The sequence below is a fragment of the Somniosus microcephalus genome, chromosome 2 (assembly GCF_052327205.1).
Source record: "Somniosus microcephalus isolate GS21.2 chromosome 2, FLI_Smic_1.0, whole genome shotgun sequence".
In the NCBI taxonomy this organism is placed as follows: Eukaryota; Metazoa; Chordata; class Chondrichthyes; order Squaliformes; family Somniosidae; genus Somniosus; species Somniosus microcephalus.
This window is the reverse complement of record NC_140988.1, coordinates 141,405,765-141,421,134: the sequence shown is the minus strand read 5'-3', so window position 1 is coordinate 141,421,134 and position 15,370 is coordinate 141,405,765. Positions and strand designations below refer to the sequence as shown.

The 15,370-nt window shown below is 46.5% G+C and overlaps 1 pseudogene; it reads right to left on the bottom strand.

Moving 5' to 3' along the window:
• Window positions 1-760: 760 nt before the first annotated feature.
• LOC147122985 (large ribosomal subunit protein eL33 pseudogene) lies at window positions 761-1,139 on the bottom strand (annotated as a pseudogene).
• Between the last annotated feature and the right edge of the window lie 14,231 nt (window positions 1,140-15,370).

The window sequence follows — 15,370 nt, the reverse complement described above, 5'->3', positions numbered from 1 at the left end:
GATCTGTCGAAACCACGTTTGTAAATCAATTCACGGACAGACTTCAGATTTGGATATTCCCATGTAATGTATGGCTCTGCAATACGAAGCATGTTGATTGAAGCTTTATTCGTTTTTGAATTTCAGATGCTTCGAAGTGGGAAGGAGCATTTAGGATGATAGTAGGACTGAAAGGTTCACTGGCCTGTGTTGAGCTGCATTTTTTCGAATCCTCATCACTGATGGGAGTGACTGAATCGAGTTCTTCATGAGGAAGGCAATTAGAAAAGCCACTGTCCACACGGTACCGCAACAATTTTAGCCCTTGAGTGCCCCTGCCAAAGCATTTGAAACGAAAAACTGGTGAGGCAGCAACATTGAAGAAGCGATTGAGCAAGGGGGTGTGCATCTTGAGCACCGTCTCTGAATCTTGCCCTACTTGTCTGTTGAGGACTGGGCAATCAATCACATGCATGTCAAAGGCAGATCCTAAAAAGGATGGTTTGTGAGTCTCGTTGGCTGTAACGATGGTGTAAGGAGGCTGAGCTGCAGATTCATCGCAATATTTCCCACACAAGCCAACCGGAAGGATTCACTGAGCGAGACTGCTACGTAGACGCTCTTTTGGGCAATTAACGTTCCAAGTGTGTCTTCCGAAGAAAATGGTCACCGTCATTGCATTAAGTCTCTGAGAGGCTTCCGGGAACGCCATTTTAAACAGTAGAGCGGACAGAAGTCATCGGTGATGTCTCATCTCAAAATTACGTTCAAATCTGTGCCTTGCGGTGCTAAAGGAACTGGAAGTTAACTAAGCAGACGAGGAAACATTTGTTATTTATTGTCAATTGACGTGCAGCTGTGCTTCAAATCCTTGATGGGTACAGCTTCGCACGAATCCTGTGCCCCCTAGCCCTGGTAGGCAGGTTACTGCTGGACTTGGCACGGACCATGCCACTGTTTCAATGAGCACGAGTCTTGTGTGGTTTACCACCAGGAGTGACAATGCTGTTCTTAGCTTTGTAGACGTAGGCACCTCTCGTGCCCAGGTAAAGGTCCGTTTCATCGCGGCAATAAACCCTCTCAATCTGCAGGAGAGCAGTGTGCTCTCTTTGGTTGTGAAAGCCTCGTTTATAGCCAGTAAACGCAGTTTTGCAGAACATATGGATATTACAAGTCCTGATATCAGTAATGAAGCAGTAGAAGGAATAGTAACCTGCTTTTGGAAGGTTTTCTTTCACTGTTCCTGTAGGAAGGCTATTCGCTCGGCTCTTGTCAGGTCGTTAAAATCAGAGTGCAGGTTTTCGACCTTCTGTAGCTTAAAACCTGTTTCTAGCACGTGCTCTATGGAGAGGAATCGCTTCCGGACCCTTGTGCTGATGGACCAGAGAAAGGGTGGGACAGACCGGGTCGTCGTCGCGGTCGGTGGGGGTAACTGCCGGAAGGGCGGCAACGCTGCTTGTCATTTCTGTTGACTTAGTGAAACTACTGCTGAGAAGGCGGCACGCTTCTCTTACTCGCCGGCAAGTATGATAGGTAACACAACCAGCAGGCCGATGGGCTGGTGCGTCGTCGGCAGGGAACGAGTCTTCGTGTTGCACGAGGGGTGGAGCCTCGTGGCTTGCGAGGGATGGGTCCTCGAGGTTTGCGAGGGATGGGTCCTTGCGTTTCAAGAGGAGCGAGTCCTCGTGGTTCGCGGGGGTGAGTCCTCGTGGTATCCCCGCCGGGCGCACTCCAATCTTGTGGGCCCGAACATGCTGTACCCTGCGCTTGGAGAGATTTATACTTGCTGTTGCGTTGGATGTAGGGGCGGACAACCCGCATGGCGGTAGAAAAGTCGACCACGGGGGCAGTAAGCAAATGCGTGGTCTGCTCCACGTCGATGGTCCTGGCGAACTGGGCTTCTACCTTGCCAAAGCACGAGGGCGGTTGTTTCTCCCTAAAGTGCGGCAACGACAGCAAAATGGCTGGTGCTTCCATGGCGTGCTTCTTTTGCGAAAAACGTTCGCAAAATCGAGGTCCGGCTGTTTTTTTGTTTTTTTGTCCGTGAAAAACGTAATCACCTCCAGGCTGTGCTGCCCTTGCGAATACGTTCGCAAAGACGGGGTCGCCAGGTTCAGGCTGCGTGCTTCCTCTGTGAAAACCGTCCATGGAGTCGGTTGTTCATCGGTTGTTCGTCGGTCGTCGTCTGTGAAGACGAGGTTCAGGATGCGCGTTTCTTCCGTGAAAAACGTTCACGGATACGGGGTCATCAATTGTAGTGTAGGAATTGATGAGCGCCCGTACTCATGTCGTTGGAGGTGTTGTTGGCTGCGCTTCGGCCGTGAAAAACGTTCACGGTCTCGGGGTCACCAATTGTAGGTATTCGTGTTGACCTTTTGGGACGAATGCCTACTAAATAATTTAGTTCGAGTTCGGATGAATAATCACGAAGTTGTTTATTAACTGGAACTGACGAAATACACCAGGTAAGCTGGCTTTATACAGGAGCAATGTGAGATAGGTCTTACCCGACGGGGACTCCACGAGGACTGAGTCCGTAGTCCTCGGGAGAGTGTGATGATGTCATCACACTTAGTCGCGTTTTCCCGCTCTTCGGATGTCATGTGACCGCGTCCTGACGCTAGCGCGTTGGCCCACGCTTGGGGCGGTCACGTGACCCGCGCCGATACGCCGGCGCGTTCACCCGGTGCGGAGGCTGGCCGTTGAGGCCGAAGTCGCGGTAGACCGGGCTGTGCCGGCGGCTGTTGCGCGTACGTCACGCAATGCGTGACGTGACGTCAGCGTGCTAGGGCGCATCTTAAAGGGGCAACGGCCCCCACAGGTAAGTTAAAGGGGCAATGGCCCAAACAGGTAAGTAATACACGTACAGTTCGGTTAAAGTGAATTATATACATTATGGCCTAGAAATTAGGTATGGCCCCGCCAGCTCAGTTGTGCCCAAAAGTTTGCGCAGCGCCCGGAGCCCGTTGCGCCCGCCAGAAATTCACTTTTAGCGCCCCAAGTCGGAACCGGGCGCTGTTCCAGGGTGTGCCCGCCTCCGCTTGGGGCGCTGAAAGTGAATTTCAGCGCTCCAGCTGCCGCTGCGCCACCCGATGCGGTGCGGCAGGCTGGGGTACTGCAGGCCTCCTCCTTCTCTTAAGGAGGAGCTGCCTGCAGCCGTGAGATCGCCGCTGGATTCTGCCGGCAAATGAGCCCGGCACCACGGAGAAGTGCCGGGCTCGCGGGAATCAGCCACCAATGCCGCGGGGGGGGTGGTGTAGGAGGCCGGGGAGGGAGGGGAGGGAGGTGCGGGCAGGCGGCTGCCGAAAAAGCGGCTGGCTGCACCTCCACCTTTATGCGCCCCACTAACGCTGCATGAAGGCCGTGTTTCACGAACGTTGTTTGCGGCCGCTGCGGAAGAGGCGGCCGCAACTGAATATGGGCGTCGGGCCGGCATCGGGGCGGAACCGGGGCGCTGCGCACACCGATGACGTCATCGGTGCCGGCGCAGCGCTACCGGCTACCGCCGCCATTAACGCTGCACTCAATTTCCGCGCTACCAACCCCTCCGGCGCAGAAGACCTCTTTAGGCGCTAAGTGGGCGCAAGGCCCACTGAATTTCTAGGCCTATATGTGTAAGGGACACCCGGTGGAACTGCCACATAAGCATCTTAATATAGATTTGCCTTCTTTCACAACCCGCAATGGCAATCTTTTCCTGTACATGTGTGTCTCTCATGGTTACTGTTTCCAAGCCACCTATTTATTATTTTCTACCTTATGACGAATCCCATCTGGGATCTGGTTAACTGCCTGCCCTCCCCCGCCTATCTAACTCAAATTATTTTTAATTGCTGATTCAATTTTCCTCACAAGTCATCTGTTCCTATGTGATTAAGGTGCTCTCTTGAACCAATCATTTTTATTGTGATACTGTTATGCGTTACTTATGAAGGTGGCATTGTTGTTCTGACAGCAGGTTGCCAGCCATTTACTTACATTCTTAATTTTATTAATGAACTCCTATACATTCTCAAAGTATACAATAACACTTTGATGCTTTGAACCAATTCTTCTGCATGTGTCTTTGAAAGCTCCTATACTATTTATCCCTGTGTTGTTAACCTCTATGTGGACTGCCACCACAGGCCTGGTCCTGACCACTTCAGTATCCCTTCTAATCTTTCCTCAATATGTACTGCTCTAGCTCCAGGTAGTCAGCTCACCATCCTGTGGGGCTTGTCTTTCTGGCACAAATGGCTATCTGTTTTTGTGAGCAAAGAATCCCCTATAACTGCATTATCACTGTGACCTACAGACTGCCTCTTTATCCAAGCTGTCCCCTCTGGTATTGTAGCTGCCTTTACTTCCAGGACTTTCTTACTTCTGTGGCATTGGACAGTGATTGGTGTCTGTCTACCATTGGGATCGCATGAGTATCTTTGCATTCTTTTTTTTTACCATTCTTACTTCTTTTCCAAACCTCAGTCCACCTGACATCCCTATTTCCTTGATTTGCTTCTGCAGTACTCACCATATTATTTCAACTCTGGCCCTGGTTATACTGCTCTCCAGGCCCATTCCCTGTAGTTCTCTCTCAAGGTTTACTGTTGGCCTCGCCACTTCACTGACCTGACCTGTGATTGCTCACATTAAGTCTAATACTATCCACTCACCCTCAAAAATCTCCTCACTATAGTCTGCCCTTGTAAGTTATTGTATCTTGCTCTCCAAGACCATAACCATTTCTTTAAGCTTACTGATCAACAGAGAGTTATCACATCCTCTCGCACTTTTAACATATCAGGCTTTGTTATTTGTAAACATCCCAAAAACAAAGATGCTTTTAGCCTCCATCTTAATTTTATTTGTCAGATACTGCCCTTGTTTCTTCCATTTTCCACCTTTTAGTTTAACTTTATTACCTCTGATGTTCTCTTCATGATTTTAGTGTTTACTCATGTTCCCTTTTGATTTTTGCTTCCTTCAGATATTCTTTTTAATATTGGCTTGTCTCAATGGACCTGTTTATTAGCTGTTACGTACAGTTTCTCTCTTACATCTGAGCACCCTTCCCTATTAATATCCATCCATTTATATCTCAGATGCTGTCCATTTAAAATTTATTTGATAGCGTGAAACAGAGTAACTGTACTGAACTCAAAAGAGAGCTTTTTTTTATGGAGTAGCGATTTAAAACAATTTTTAAAAATGTTATCATCGCTTTTGTCATGCCATTAGCAAATAAATGACTCTACGTTCTTTAAAAAAATATGATTTTCCTAACCGTGTTGAACAGGAAAATATCACTTCTAGTTAATTCAGATGTGGTTTAATTATTTGACTGAAAAATGTACTCATTGTGAACCACAGGCCTGGGGTTTTTCATACAGCACTGAAAACTGGAATAAGACTGGAACTGAGTTTATTCTCATCTGAATTCAAGGTATTTTTATTTTATTCTTGGGAGGCAGTTGATGCTCGCAAGTTGACATTAATTGCCCAACGCTAGTTGTCTTGAGAAATTGGTGGTGTGCTATTTCCTTGAACTAATGCACCTTTTGCGTTGATGGTGCTCCCACAATGGTGTATCATTGAATGATACAGCACAGAAGAAGGACATTCGGCCCATCAGCTCATCGTGCCCGTGCTGATTCTTTGAAAGAGCTATCCAATTAGTCCAGCAAAGTTTTCCCCTTCAAGTATGTATCCAATTCCCTATTGAATGTTACTATTGAATCTGCTTCCACCACCCTTTCAGGCAGTGCATTCCAGATAAGAACACCTCACTGCATAATTTTTCTTTCCTCATGTTACCTCTGATCTTTTTGCCAATTACCTTATATCTGTGCCCTCTGGTTACCAACCCTTCTACCCCTGGAAATAGTTTCTCCTTATTTACTCTATCAAAACCTTTCATGATTTTGAACACTATCAAATCTTCCCTTAATCTTCTCTGCTCTAAGGAGAATAACCCCAGTTTCTCCACATAACTAAAGTCCCTCATCCCTGGTACAAATCTAGTAAATCTCCTCTGCACCCTCTCTAAGGCCTTGACATCCTTCCTAAAGTGTGGTGCCTAAGAATTGGACACAATACTCCAGCTGAGGCCTAACTAGTAATTTATAAAGGTTTAGCATAACTTCCTTGCTTTTGTACTCTATGCCTCTATTTATAAAATCAAGGATCCCATATGCCTTTTTAACAACCTTCTCAACATGCCTGCCGCCTTCAAAGATTTGTGTACGAACATCCCCAGGTCTCTCTGTTCCTGCACCCCTTTTAAAATTGTACCCTTTAGTTCATATTGCCTGTAGTGTATGTGCCTTTAAGAGCCCCATGTGTACTGTAATGCCGGTAATGGCCACTCGGGCTATATAAGCCTGTATATTGTTAGTTCCCCTCCAGACTTTGTTTAGTAAACACCTATAAAACCAACTCCTGTCTTCAGTGTCTCTATCAACACACAGACACAACAGTGGCGACGAATTGGAAACGGACTTACCTGCAATTCGGCAGCACCTCAAGGACATCGATTCCTCTGGCGTCCAAAGTTGAAGAAAAATCAAGAAAAAGAAAAAGCTGTGGTTTCACCAGCTAGCCAAGCTGGTGGCAGGTACTGCAATAATCCTTCCTGGGCGTTGGGCTGGGGCTCCAGCAGCTGGCTCTACAGCTAGGCCAAGCAGCGAAAGCGGAGGCAAGCAGTAACAGACGGGGAGGGAGCACTCGGGAGATGGCCGGCGCTGCAAGCAGGTCGGCGTTCAGACCTAGAGAGAGAGTCCGGCGGGAACGAGTCTCCAACTGTAAATAAATAAACAAAAAGAACGGAAACCGCGGGAAACAGCGTTGTCATCGGCAGCAGCGGCGGGGAAGCGCAGGAAGTGCCATATCTTTTCTGCAGAAAAGAAAGAAAAGCGCGGGAAGCACCATTTTATTTCTAGGATGCCTAAGGCTGGCAATATTGATGCTTTTGATAACGAGATAGAGGATTGGACCACATATGTGGAAAGAGTGGAGGTATATTGCACCGCAAATGGAATAGAAGATGAAAAAATAGCTTCAGTACTGCTAAATCTAATGGGCGCAAAGACATACGGGCTGTTACGAAATTTAATCACTCCAGCCAAACCAAAGGACAAGAATTTTAAAGAAATTGTTGATACCCTACAGGAGCACTTAAACCCAACACCGCTGCTGATAGCGGAACGATTCAAATTCTTCAAGAGAAATCAACACAAGAATGAAAGTAACGCTGATTACCTCACCGAATTAAGAAAGCTATCAAAACACTGCCAATTCGGGGCAGGACTAGCAGATTATCTTCGAGACAAATTCGTCTGCGGTCTCTTAAGTGAAGGAACACAGAAAAGGCTGCTTTCTGAAAAAGATTTAACACTGGACAAGGCTTTCAGTATGGCTGTATCATATGAAGCAGCCTCAAGAGGAGCTGCAGAGATACAACAAAAGACACAGGACTTCGGCACCCATGAAATGACACAGGGTTTCGAGAGATGTTATCGCTGCGGCAGATCCACCCATGACCAGAGGGACTGCTGGTTCAAGGACAAAGCATGCAGGCAATGCGGAAAGATTGGACACATTGCACGGGTATGCCGATCTGGACAAAAAAAATCCACAGACAGGAAAAAAAAATCAATAAAGAAAAGTACAGAAAGGTACAAATCATGACGGACAGCAGCTCCGAAGACCAGAAGAGCGATAGCGACTCCGAAAACAAGAGACTAAGCTGTCTCAAATTACATAATGTAATTGCCAAAGATGATTACCAGACCATTTGGGTTACCCTCACGATAGCAGAGTCCCCAGTTAAAATGGAGCTAGATACAGGATCAGCTCTGACCGTCATAAGTCGACGGGATTACGAGCGGCTATTTCCGCATATACCTTTAAAAGACACATCCATTATCTTGAAAACATATACGGGGCAGAAAATATACCCCAAAGGAAAAATAAGGGTGCCTGTTGTATACAACGGCAAGGAAATACAAAAGTTGTATTTATACATTCTACAAGATGGTGGTCCACCGCTGTTGGGATGTGAATGGATCAGGAAAATACGTTTAGACTGGCACTCCATTCAGGCACTGACGGTGACCAGTAAGAAAAAAAACGATGATGACGTCATACGTGAACAATTAAAAGACATCTTGGCCAACGCCAAAGAAGTGTTTCAAGAGAAACTAGGAACCTTGAAAGGCATCACCGCCTCAATGAAAGTGGAAGATGCAGCAATTCCCAAATTTTTTGAGGCAAGACTGGTGCCATACGCAATTCATCCAGTAGTCGAGGCAGAGCTGGAGAATTTGGAAAAGGCAGGCGTATTATCCAAAATAGATTGGAGCGAGTGGGCAACACCCATCGTTCCAGTCATGAAGAAAGCATTGAATAATGATAAATCTGAAGAACAGAGAAAAGTTCGCATCTGTGGGGACTTCAAGGTGACTGTAAACCCGGTCCTTCACACGGTACAGTATCCTCTTCCGAGGATAGAAGATATTTTTGCCTCACTATCCGGAGGGAAACGTTTCACCAAAATTGACTTGGCACAGGCATATCTACAGATGGAGGTTGAAGAGGCCTCTATAAAATATCTCACGATAAATACACACAAAGGTCTGTACCAGTACAATCGACTGGTTTTCGGAGTAGCATCCGCTCCAGCTATCTGGCAAAGAGCTATGGAGCAAGTCCTGCAAGGGATTCCGGGGACTCAATGCTACCTAGACGACATCCTTGTAACAGGAGAAAACAACAACGAGCACCTTGCCAATTTGGAGCAGGTGCTCACTAGGCTGAGAGAACGGGGCCTACGAGCAAATCGCCCCAAGTGCGAATTTTTCCAAAATCAAATATCATATTGTGGCCACATAATTAATAAGGAAGGGTTGCATAAGTCACCTGAAAAAATTGAAGCGGTCATAAAAGCCCCAGCACCTGAAAATGTTTCACAATTAAGGTCGTTCCTGGGATTAATAAATTACTATCATAAATTTTTACCGAACTTATCAACTCTTCTACACCCTCTTAATGAACTGCTACAAACAGGAGTAATTTGGAAATGGAGCGAAGACTGTAAACGTGCCTTCCATAAATGCAAAGACTTAATCACGTCCAAAGAAGTTTTGGCTCATTACAACCCATCACTGCCAATCAGACTGGCGTGCGATGCATCCCCTTACGGCGTTGGAGCAGTATTATCGCATAAATTCCCTGATGGCTCGGAATGGCCGATAGCTTTTGTGTCACGCTCATTGAACTCAGCTGAGCGTAACTATGCCCAAATCGACAGGGAAACACTCAGCCTGGTATGGGGAGTGAAGAAATTCAACCATTACCTACACGGACAAAAATTTACCTTGTTGACTGACCATCAACCCCTCATCTCCATATTCAACCCTAAAAAGGGTGTTCCCATTATGACAGCGCAAAGGCTACAGAGGTGGTCCCTTTTTCTAGGGGCACACCAATACAACATAGAATACAAAGGATCAAAACAGCATGGGAATGCTGACGGGTTATTGCGCCTACCGTTGCCAACGGTAGAAGAAGCACCTACCGTAGACCAAGTGGAGATTTTCCACTCTACCATAGTTGAATGTCTACCAGTAACAAATTCTGCCATTGAAAGGGAAACTAGAAATGACCCGACTCTCTCACGAGTCTACGATTTAACAGTGAAGGGATGGCCAGCACATGGCGAACCACTGTTGCCAGCATTCTCGCAAAGAAGAGAACAGCTGTCAGTGTGCCGAGGAACCTTGATGTGTGGATCCAGAGTGGTGATTCCACCCAAACTCCAGGATAAAGTTCTAAAGGAGCTTCACGAGGGGCATCTGGGTGGAGTGAAAATGAAGAACCTAGCCAGAGCGTTTGTATGGTGGCCAGGTATCGATGGAGACATCAAAGAAATGACCAAGAGCTGCCTAGGATGCCAGAAGGTCCAAAACGCTCCACCCCAAGCCCCTCTACATCCATGGGAGTGGCCCTCACCTCCCTGGCAAAGGGTACACATCAACTTTGCTGGTCCATTTATGGACTCAATGTTCTTAATCGCGGTTGATGCACACTCCAAGTGGCCGGAGGTAATAAAGATGTCCTCCACCACCACGGAAAAAACCATCACAGTATTAAGGACCATATTTGCCAGGAATGGGCTGCTGGAACAGATCTGTTCTGATAATGGACCGCAATTTGTGTCCGAAGAATTCAGGAAGTTCTTAAAAAACAATGGGGTTAAGCACTACACGTCCGCCCCATACCATCCCGCCACCAATGGATTGGCTGAAAGGTTTGTCCAGACCTTCAAGAAGGCCATAAAGGCCATGGGTAATGAAGACATAAAACTTCAGCACAAGGTGGATAACTTCTTGTTCGCATACAGGAATGCAACACATATGGTTACAAACCAAACTCCCGCCATGATGTTCTTCAATAGAAGCCTAAGATGCCGGCTGGATTTGATCAAGCCCAACATCAGAAGGGACGTGGAGAACCGGCAATTTCAAGGCATGAATGAAAGGCCAACTAGAACCTTCCAGATAGGTCAACAAGTTTTGGCCCGGGACTACCGTACCGAGAAATGGTAGCCTGGAACTATCTGCACACGACTAGGACCGCTGATGTATACCGTGGACATCGGAGAAAGCATAATAAGGCGCCATGCTGACCAAATCATAGTCATCCGAAAAGGGACAACCTACACCACAACTCTATACGCCTAACGATGAAGTAGAGATACCCATATCTACCTCCGATCCGGTGATACTGGAACCCGATGAACCCGACACTGGCATTCAAGCCGAATCAGCCTTGCCAAAAGAACCTACTACACCACCAGAAACTACTACACCACCGAGGCGTTATCCGGACCGAGTCAGGAAGCCTCCAGAGAGACTGACTTATAATTAATTAACTGCAGCAATGTGTAGATTATTTTTCTTGTAACATGTAATTAATAATTACTTAAAATATTATGTACTGGTTGGCTAAAAGGGGAGGAATTGTAGTGTATGTGCCTTTAAGAGCCCCATGTGTACTGTAATGCCGGTAATGGCCACTCGGGCTATATAAGCCTGTATATTGTGTTGTATCAGTTAGTTCCCCTGCAGACTTTGTTTAGTAAACACCTATGAAACCAACTCCTGTCTTCAGTGTCTCTATCAACACACAGACACAATATTGCCTCTGCATGTATCTGCCTATTTCACCAGTCTGTCTATGTCCTCCTGAAGTCTGTTACTATCCTCCTCACTAGTTACTACATTTCTGAGTTTAGTGCTTTCTGGAAACTTTGAAAATATGCACTATATACCCAAGTTCAGGTCATTAATATATATCAAAAAGAGCAGTGGTCCCAATAGCAGAAGCACTATTACATATATATAAAAAAATCATTAGAAAAGGGAATAGTGCCACAGGACTGGTGGACAGCTAATGTGATCCCTATATATAAAAAGGAAGATAGAGTAAGTCTAGGGAACTATAGATGAATTAGCTTAGCATCGGTGGTAAGAAAGATAATGGAATCCTTACTCAAAGGTGTAATGGAAAAACAGCTAGAAACTGAAAACTGTTACCTCTAGACTTGACTATTCCAACGCACTCCTGGCTGGCCTCCCACATTCTACCCTACGTAACCTTAAAGTCATCCAAAGCTCGGCTGCCCGTGTCCTAACTCGCACCAAATCCTGTTCACCCATCACTCCTGTGCTCGCTGATCTACATTGGCTTCCGGTTAAGCAATGCCTCGATTTCAAAATTGTCATCCTTGTTTTCAAATCCCTCCATGGCCTCGCCCCTCCCTATCTCTGTAATCTTTTCCAGCCCCCAACCCCCAGAGATCTCTGCGCTCCTCTAATTCTGCCCTCTTGAGCATCCCTGATTATAATCGCTCAACCATTGGTGGCCGTGCTTTCTGTAGCCTCGGCCCTAAACTCTGGTATTCCCTGCCTAAACCTCTTCGCCTCACTTTCCTTCTTTAAGATGCTCCTTAAAACCTACCTCTGTGACCAACCTGCCCTAATTTCTCCTATGTGGCTCGGTGTCAAATTTTGTTTTATGACATTTATGTGACACGCCTTGGGACGTTTTACTACATTAAAGGCTATATAGCGTGTCAGCTGTGCCTCAGTGGTAGCACACTTACCTCTGAGTCAGACGGTTGTGGGTTTGAAGACTCACTCCAGGGACTTGAGCACATAAATCTTGGCTGACACTCCAGTGCAGTGCTGAGGGAGTGCTGCACTGTCAGAGGTGCCATCTTTCAGATGAGACATTAAACCAAGGCCCCGTCTGCTCTCTCAGGTGGATGTAAAAGATCCCAAGGCACTATTTTGAAGAAGAGATGGGGAGTTATCCCCGGTGTCCTGGCCAATATTTATCCCTCAATCCTCATAACAAGAGCAGATTATCTGGTCATTATCACATTGCTGTTTGTGGGAGCTTGCTGTGCGCAAATTGGCTGCTGCGTTTCCCACATTACAACAGTGACTACACTCCAAAAGTACTTCATTGGCTGTGAAGCGCTTTGAGACGTCCGGTGGTCACAAAAGGTGCTATATAAATGCAAGTCTTTTCTTTATATAGAATTACAAGTTGTTGTTTTTGTTGTAGTAAGGAGTAGTCAGCAGGAATTCCAAAAAGACAAGATCATGCTTGACCAGCATTATTGAATTCTTTGAAGAAGTAACAGAAAGGGTAGATACAACAACAACAACTTGTATTTATATAGCTCCTTTAACTTAGTGAAACATCTCAAGGCGCTTCGCAGGAGTATTATGAAACAAAATTTGACACTGAGCCACATAAAGAGATATGTTTTAAGGAGCGTCTTAAATGAGGAAAGAGAAGTAGAGAGTTAGATAGGTTTAGGGAGGGAATTCCAGAGCTTAGGACCTTGACAGCAGAAGGCACGGTCGCCAATGGTGGAGCGATTAATATCAGGGATGCGCAAGGAGCCAGAATTGGAGGAGCGCAGATATCTTGGAGGGTTTAACCGACCTGTATGGCTCATGAGAGTAGCCGTTGTTTTACGAGCTCGTCTACACCTTTCCACTTTATTTATTATTTTATTGTTATTATTAAACAATTTTTTAAGTGCTGTTTCTTCGCTTATCCGCTACGACCGTCAATCACTTCTGGACATAAGATCGTCCGGAGATATAGGACCTACCCCCGATTTTTCGAACTGGGTTTCTGCTGCTACTACCATCTACCCTCCCACCTGCTTACCTGACTTCATTCCTGTGATCAGGAAGCGACGACGGCGCAAGCGGGGCAGACAAGCAGGTGCATTAGTGAAGCTGAGGCGACGTGAACACCACCCCCCCTTCCGAGTATTCTCCTGGCGAATGTGCAGTCACTGGACAATAAGCTGGACGAACTCAGGGGGAGGCTCACCTTCCAGCGAGACATTAAGAACTGCAATGTCTTGATTTTCACTGAAACTTGGCTTGATCCATCGATACCAGCTTCGGCCATTCAACCAGAGGGATTCAACATTCACCAGCTAGACCAAACAAAGGACTCGGGGAAGAACAGAGGGGGTGGAGAATGCTTTATGATCAACAATTCTTGGTGTTCCGACGTGGAACTACCTGTACTTACATCTTCTTGTTCACCCGATCTTGAACACCTGATGATCAAATGCCGACCCTTCTACCTCCCGAGAGAGTTCTCATCCGTGATCATTACAGCGGTGTATATTCCACCACAGGCCGACGCAAATAGGGCACTAAACGAGCTGTATGGGACCATTAGCAGGCTTGAAACTTCCCATCCAGAGGCTGCATTCATCGTGGCTGGCGATTTCAACAAAGCCAATCTGAAGAAAGTACTGCCTAAATACCATCAGCATATCACCTGCCCAACGCGAGCCAAGAACACACTAGATCACTTTTACACTCCGTTCTGGGATGGATACAAGGCCTTCCCCCGCCCTCCCTTCGGCAAATCAGATCACGACTCCATCCTGCTGCTACCCACCTATAGGCAGAAACTGAAACAGGAAAAGCCTGTGATGAGATCTTTACAACGGTGGTCGGATCAATCAGACGCTATGTTACAAGACTGTTTTGATTCCACTGATTGGGATATGTTCCAGAATGCCTCGGACAATGACATCAACACATATACAGATTCAGTCATTAGTTTCATAAACAAGTGCATAGATGACGTTGTTCCGAGGATTGTTGTATGAACATTTCCCAACCAGAAACCATGGGTAAATGGCGATATCCGTGCTATGCTAAAAGCATGGTCCATCACATTCAACTCTGGGGACATAGATGAGTACAAGAAATCAAAGTACGAGCTAAGAAAAACCATCAAAAATGGAAAAAAAAATTCACGGATAAAGTGGAGTCACACTATCATAGCTCAGATTCGCGAAGGATGTGGAGTGGACTACAATCTATTACGGACTACAAAGGGAAACCCAGCTGTGTCATGCCCAGCAATGCCTCTCTCCCGGACGAGCTTAACACTTTTTACGCCCGGTTTGAGGCCAACAACAACTGGCTTGTTACAAGGGCGCCCACGGCTCAGGACGACCGGGTCTTCTCAATCTCCGTGGCTGACGTGAGCAAGACTTTTAAGAGAGTGAACACCCACAAAGCACCCGGTCCAGATGGAATCCCTGGGCGTATCCTTAGAGCATGCGCTGACCAGCTGGCAGCCGTGTTTACGGATATATTCAACCATTCATTGTACCAGTCTGTAGTCCCCACCTGCTTCAAGATGACATCGGTTATTCCAGTCCCCAAAAAAACAAAAGTAACCTGTTTAAACGACTACCGCCCCATAGCACTCACTTCAGTCATCATGAAGTGCTTTGAGAGGCTGGTCAAAACCCACATCAACTCCTTACTAACTGACACACTGGACCCACTCCAATTTGCTTACCGCCCAAAAAGATCTAGGGATGATGCCATCGCCACTGTACTGCACACTGCCTGATCACACCTGGATAAGAGGAACACCTATGTGAGAATGTTGTTCATTGATTATAGTTCAGCATTCAATACCATTATCCCCTCCAAGCTTGTCAACAAGCTCAGTGAGCTAGGACTTAACACCTCCCTATACAACTGGATCCTGGACTTCCTGACGGGCAGACACCAGGTGGTGAAAATAGGCAGTAACATCTCCTCAACACTGATCCTGAACACGGGAGCTCCCCAGGGTTGTGTGCTCAGCCCCCTTCTGTACTCCCTGTTTACCCACGATTGCATGGCCACGCACAACTCCAACTCCATCATCAAGTTTGCTGATGACACTACCGTTGTAGGCCTGATCACAGATGGCGATGAGACAGGCTACAGGGAGGAGGTAAGAGCTCTAGCAGAATGGTGCAAGTACAACAACCTCTCCCTCAACATCAGCAAAACAAAGG